The sequence below is a fragment of the Hypomesus nipponensis genome, chromosome 18 (genome assembly GCF_054491055.1).
Source record: "Hypomesus nipponensis isolate SF chromosome 18, ASM5449105v1, whole genome shotgun sequence".
NCBI lineage: Eukaryota > Metazoa > Chordata > Actinopteri > Osmeriformes > Osmeridae > Hypomesus > Hypomesus nipponensis.
The window spans coordinates 13546292-13553512 of record NC_140378.1 but is presented as its reverse complement, the minus strand read 5'-3'; positions in this window follow the sequence as shown (position 1 = coordinate 13553512).

The following is a 7221-nucleotide window of genomic DNA, read 5'->3' as shown; positions in this document are numbered from 1 at the left end:
TTGATAACATGGGGATATGGAAACTAGGATATTATTTACACAGTGTACAGTATGGGCTACATTTGTGTTTAGTATTTGTATTTTTTGTAAATACTTCCTCCTCAAACTGTAGAAAATGTAGTGTAATCATTATATTAGAAACATAACTGTCATGTCCAGAATTTGATGCTAAATAATGTGCTTCATCTTTCCTCACTGCTTCAGTGACATATGCAACCCTCATGATAACATCAGTTCTTCTGACAATTATCTAAAATCTTTGAAGTCAAGTGCATCAACACAGTCCCAGTGATTGAGGATACCAAAAATCCCCATTTGGAAGATCCATAGTGAATAAGCCAGCTGTTAATCAGGATCAGCCTTACAACAGGCACTTTGACAGTGACCTCACAGAGGGTTAGTGTTAGGGATTTTAGGCCCAGAGGGCCCATACTTGAGAACTACAGGGACTATATGAAGCTACTATAGCATCTCTTTATACTCTGGCTAGATGGGATAAAAGTCCCTGTTGGGTGAAGAAGCATAAAGAGAGAGTCATGTCAAGTACTGACCAAAACACTAACACATTACATTTGCTCTTTTTGTCAGTTAAAACAATAAACATAGTAAAGATAATTCAAATAAATCTGGATTATTCTGAAGTAAACTTTATTCCATACAGTGTCTAGTTCTGGTGTGTACACCAGAGAACACTGGAAATAACCTCTATTTGAACAACAATTATGAGTTGCAATGTTTGCCGTTCTATAGAGCCCATTTCTTTGTCCTCATGTAGAAGAGGACCACAGTTTGAGAAAATAAATATTGCCTTTGATCTTCATATTGGTTCAATGAAGAAAAGGGCCACCACTTGGGCCAGGGGAGAATGAAAAACCCCATGACATCAGATTCCATTTACCCTCCACAGAACTGTCAGCGAAAATATTCAAATCCAGTCCATAATATACTGTAACAACCTGACTATGTGAGTAGGTTTTGCACCAGGAGGGCTCAGTAACTCCTAGCACAGTGCATAGCTACCCTGCACACTATTCTGATAATGGATTTGGGTTGGCTCTTAGAGTGGCTGAAGATGGGTCCTTGTCGAGGAGTTCTGGTGTTCTGGACTAATTCAGAATGGAAGTTACCATTTCTGTAGCAGTAGACTGAATATTGCTTCTGAAATGTATACCATTTTTGTGAAACATCTCTTCAGTCAGTGATATGAATGATATCCCTTTGATGTGATTGCGATCAGTCTGGCTTTATTATTTTTTGTTTCTTAATTCATATTTAATACCAAGTGCCAATATGTCAATCAGTCTAAACACTCAAAATGATGTCGTTATGTATTAACCTTATTTGTAGAGAGTACTGTGAACTCTCTGCACTGTCTACATGGAGCTATTTCTATTCAAACAGTGGCCTATGTGTTTTCTCACAAATGTGGTTTCATAGGACAAAAGAATATTGGCACTTTCAATTATAACTAGTACAGATAAGATATATTAAAAGCACTTGGTGAGAGTGTAATCTTTTAAAGTAATTAACCTGAGTGCCAAGATCACAGAGGCCCAACACTTTCTCAATAATGAGTATTTTGGGTCAGTGTGAACGTTATCATTATGGCTCGGAGGAAAAGTGCCACGAGGAACGGAATGATTAAAAAACGTGTTTGAAGAAGTTCTAACCACCGCCCGCTTGCGCCCCCTCCCCTCACCCCTCCCCTCCTTATCCCACAAGGCCCTGGGGTATTGTGTCATAAGGAGTGCTGCTGTGTCAAACACTTGAAAATGTCACAATGAAAGCACTCACAAAGCCTAACATCTCCCTAAATCCTATAATGATTCCAGGATACATTATGTACCTGAGCCCCAACTGTCTGATCGCCATGCTGAAGGGATTCCACATTCTCACAATCAGCTTACAGAGACAGATCTCATGATTGGCTAATAACCTGGAATAGTAAAGCAGTGTTTTTAAGCTGGGAAGAAGATTGTTCCGGAGAACCAAATAAAAGAATGTACTCCTTGATGACCACTGTTGTTACTGGGCTCCCATCGTTTATTTCTTTAGAAAGATTTCATTTGCCTGGACTACAAACACATATCAGTCTGACAACATTCACATTTTATCCCTTCCTTTTCCCTCTTCTTTCATTTCATGTCAGGTTTTTCTTTAAATCTTCGTCTTTCATGTGTTATCACACCAATCCCCTGAATGTAAGATCCCAGTTCTCTATACCACCCTCTGGAGCTATGCACCCTACCCTTTCCATCTCCATCCTTGCCCCCTTATAGCACCCCACTCACTCTAATCTCTACATTCCGGTATCACTTCAAAATTAAGCTGAAGGAAGCTGAGGGGTCTTACTCACCCTACTGCTCTCACAAGGCCCTCAATCAGCCTCATTGATGAAAAAGTGTCAAGTCGACACATTGGAGCCAAAAGTCTTTAGCCTTTCTGTAAAAGTCTCCTTTCAATACCAGACTTGGTGTCAATACCTTGCAACCTCACCGTCTCATCACAGAAAATACGACCACTCCAAACATGAGAAAACCTTTAAAATTGTTTTAACTTACTGCTGTTTTGAGGAGACCTCATAAGATATAATAAGCTTAATGTACATACATGAAGGTAGATTACTGTATAATTAATATCAATATATAATATGTAAATAGCTTGACAAGGCCTGACAAAGAATGACCTGGCACATATATTTAGTCAGGGATGAATACACAAAACCCTTTCTGAAGGCAGCTCTTAACAGGCATAAAGCTTTGGCATAGATTCTAATACACAGAGACCATTTTTATAGATAATAGCCTATCATGCAAGATACAATTTAAATTAAAAAATGCAATTTTCACCTTGAAATGAACAAATGATTACAATTTCTATACAAATTAAGGCATCCAGGCTTTGCCTCAGTACTGCGTTGAGGCCATGAAACTTGACATAATTACCATGAAATACATTCTCAAATATTTGTATTTTGTCCATCGTTTTCGAACATGCTTCTCTGTCTTCTGCAAAGCTTGTGATCTCACCTTCTGGGTATGATAGAAAAAAAGTGAAAAAAACCCATCAGAGATGAAAACAGCCTTCAACAGACAAGATAAACATTTGAAAAGAAGGGGGGAAAAAAACAAAAAGTAAATTGCTGCGGTTGAGCCCGGTAGTCCCTGCAGCTATCTCTAAAAGCCAAATTATGCTGTCTTATCGCGGGAATCATATCTAATAGTTATCTGCTTAGATGCTTCACAACCCCCCTCCTCACACATATTTTACCATCCACACACCAAAGGAGTGTTTTTATACCTGATTATGAATTCCCCTGAGTAGAAAAGATGTTAACTTGTGCATTTCAAATTGAGAGTTGTAGCAAATTGTCAGCTATATGAAAGGAGAGGCGTTTAATTTCTTGGCAGGGAGTGAGGGGGAGGGGGGTGTGGGCTGGACTGGGAGACAGACACACCGCTGTGACTTGTATGAAAATATGAGAGAAAATATGAGATGCGGTGATCCATTTCATTTCATTGGATTTAATGGCGTTGCTACTGAGATCATGACAAAGTCAATACTCTAAACACATTCTAAATCTTTCCATCAATACCGTTGAACCATTTAAAATGACTATACACCTACATTGGTCCTTGAGAAGTAACTAAAACAAATAACAAAACCTATGCAAAATGTGTACTTTTTTTTAGAACGTAGTGTAAACTATAGTGTAGATCAATAGACAACTGCTAGAATAGAAATATCCTCTTCCCTTCCTCTTGTATCTGTCCTGTCTGTCTGATTCCCAGGGCTGAGAAACACTCAGACTTGGGTTCCTGACCCTTTAATACTAGGGGTCAGTGGCACACCGATGGCGATTTCACACCCGAGATGAGACGGAAATGAACACTGAGGCCCGCTCTGAAGCTGGGGAAAGAAAGCTACTCCGCCACAGGCCTTTACAGCTCTTCTTACTTTTCTCTGTGGGCCTTCAGGAACAATGAATTGACTGCTCTGGTGAAATGAGGAGCAGAGGAAGTGAGGTAAGGCCAAATCTCTAGCAGAAGCTAGAGTTTCAGTGCTATAGAGCTGTGTTGCAAGCCTGCTCCCAAAAGTCTTTCACTTATTACGCACTTACTGTGTGTCCATTTATCAGCATAGATTTGCTTGAGGGAAATGTGATCCTGGTTCAAGTCATCACCTTACAGTTATATTTCTTATTAAGTGATGTTGGCAGACCCTGAACGTAACAGTAGACAAGTGAGCTAACAGGACATTAAGTATTGTAATAACAGCAGTGAACCTTTACTGTTGGCGTTCAAGATGGTCAGCTCCAGCCGGTACACTTGCAGTGCCTGCAGTCTGAACGGCCCTGCACCTTTCTTCTCCTTCTCTTTCTCCTGTGTTCCCCCAGCTCATCCAGGCCTTCTTTCTCCCTTATCTTCCTCCTTCCAGTCCCCTCTACCCCCCACCATGCTGTCGCTCCATGGGTTACCAGGCACAGCTGGAGAACAGCTCCTTATGCATTCATGAGCAGCGCTGTGGCGGCTAAATAAAAAGCTTCATTACAACGCTAAAGTGTTACTAATGACATGTACCTGCCACCTCGGCACCTCTGAAAATCTAATGTGACACACTCCAATGGAAAATCTATTCCGCCGCATTGCACCCTCTCTGACCTCGCCTGAGCTGTGCCCCATGGAAATTCCTCTTACCACTGTCCGCTTATTTGTCACCCTCCTCCTTAAACCAATGGTTACTATTCTGTGGCCATAATGTCCTACCAAAGCCTTTGCTCTGTCTGACGTGACCCCAATATTTGCTGTCAATTGCAGTTTGCAAACATAGGAGTAAACGAAGGGGGCTGAAGTCTTTAGGTCCTTACTATGGGAGCGATGAAAGAAGACTCCTCCTTGTTAGTAAAGAGAACACAATATAAACATGAACCCTCGCTCTAAATGGATCCTCCCCAGTACAATAACATAGAATGTAACATTGTGGAAAAATATACAATAAACTGAATGAAAAATTATCATTATAATCAAACTAATTTGCAGATTGTTTGCAGCACAAACAATGATTTATTTACAACTTTTTGTATCGTGTTTCTTTTCACTTTCTTCGTAGGCTATCCATTCAATATTTTCTAACAACTACGACGGTATTTGAATTTGGTTTCGATGATCTTTTGTAAGTCTTAACAGACTGGTTATTGTTGATAATCCCCAAACAAGTGTATCTGTGTCTTTGACAGGCCACTGATTCAATCAGTCATAAAAAATAAGTGAATCATATATTTGTTTGTACCCAATGTCTGCCTGTCATTTCTATGACACCAGACACAATGTCATGCCTTGTTTGTCATTTTATCCCCGCACTTTATCCACTTTAGATATTAATTTGAGTTCAATTGGCCATAGTTAATGCACCCTTTAATTGCCTTATAAGGAGCTGGCTTCCAAAATTAGCTTGGCACTGTGGGTCACTAATTATGCTGTAATAAAAGGTAGCTGTCATTTGTGAGCCTGTGCCAATGGATGGAATCACTTTTCTTTATGGATCACAGATACTCTGGTGTCTAAGAAGGATATGTGTACAATGGGGGTGGGGGGGGGGGCTACATGGCAACTCGGACATTGCCATTCTGCAATGCAATTCTTCCATAGCCGGTGTACACAAATGGCTGACACAATCAACAGTCATTTGAGTGCAAATTGTTTTTGAATCTTCTCACTGCTAAGACTGTGTTGTTCTTCATAGACAGTTGGGTGTGTGTGTGTGTGTGTGTGTGTGGGGGGGGGGGGGGGTAGGGTGTGGGGAATCGAGTTACCAAACATAAATGCTCAATGACTATCTCACGAATCCCTCGTGTCTTGTAAACCTATAAGCCATGCAAAGACTGAAAGAACCCATAGATCCCTTTATCTTTTCTAATAATTCAAATTCTTGTCTGTTTTATTTCTTCTCATGTTCTCTCTTGGCAACAGAACAGTTACACATTTTTTTCTACACCAAGTCTAATTTAGCACATGCCAAGTGAGAGAGTATTATCAGAAGGACATTGTGAATAAAGATAGTCATTTGCGGAGCCATGGCTCAAAACTATACATTCTTCAATGAAGGCTTATGAAGTCACACACTGAATCCAGATCTTAACCTCCTATCCTAAGGCTAGGCTGCTCACACACAAGCAACCACCACAGATCTCATAGGTAACATGTCCCTTCTGCTCATCTGCTTTCACAACGCCGGTCGTGTCAATCCTAAGTCCCTTTCCACTTCAGTAGCAAAGCACCAGGGCTTTAATAAGCTATTGTCACTTCCCTGTGCAGACCAGGGTGGCTCTACTGAAAACTCTGCTGCACAGTACAGTCCATGTGAGCAGGAAAAGCAGATCTCCTGAGACAGGATTGTGGATGATGCTCCCGATTAAGTGTGTTCAATGAGGAGCCTGTAGGAAGAGGACACATGTGCATGGCTTGCAAGTCTGGCTAAGTTCCCATTGAGCCTTGCTGCTGCCTAAAGCCTTAGCACTTGTACACACAATGAGAGGGTGTAACAATGACAGTGGCCGATATAGAGGGCACCAATTCACTTGCTCATGTATGCATGGACACATCCAGGCATTTGAAGCAACTGACTGTTTCATTCGACTGGTATTTGTAGTTGTTAAAACAACAATATTGAGGGTTTGAGACGTGCGCCTCCCGTGTAACATGGTGGTCAACACCCTCTGGAGGAGAAATTATTCTGAACGAAATCGAAAGAGAGAAAATTCGATGAAAAAAATCAAAGACCAGCTTGTTGGCATTTCAAATCATCCCTTTTACTAGAGACCCTCAAATTACCACAGCTACTTTTAATTGCTACAAAGCTCCTCTCGGTCTCCATTGTTGAGTCTGATCATGAAAGTCGGCTCTAACATCACATATCCCCCTTTCCAAAGCACCTGTACTAAATATATTCAGCCTGGTGAATATCTGCATAGGGACTAAATCCCCCTTCCCATTGTCCTTGTGAGCCGCCTTGAGAACAGGGAATATCTTTGCTCCAACGGTCCTGTCTTTGGATGGAAGGCAATTACAGTAGGATTTAATGTACGGGTTAGCTCAGGATTACATAGCCTTATATCAGAGATGGGACGACCCCACCCTCGACTGCTGTTACAGACGGGTTTCCAGCTGGGATGAGGAACTACAGACCAGGGCCGCAAATTTAATTTGAAGGATCAGAAGAACT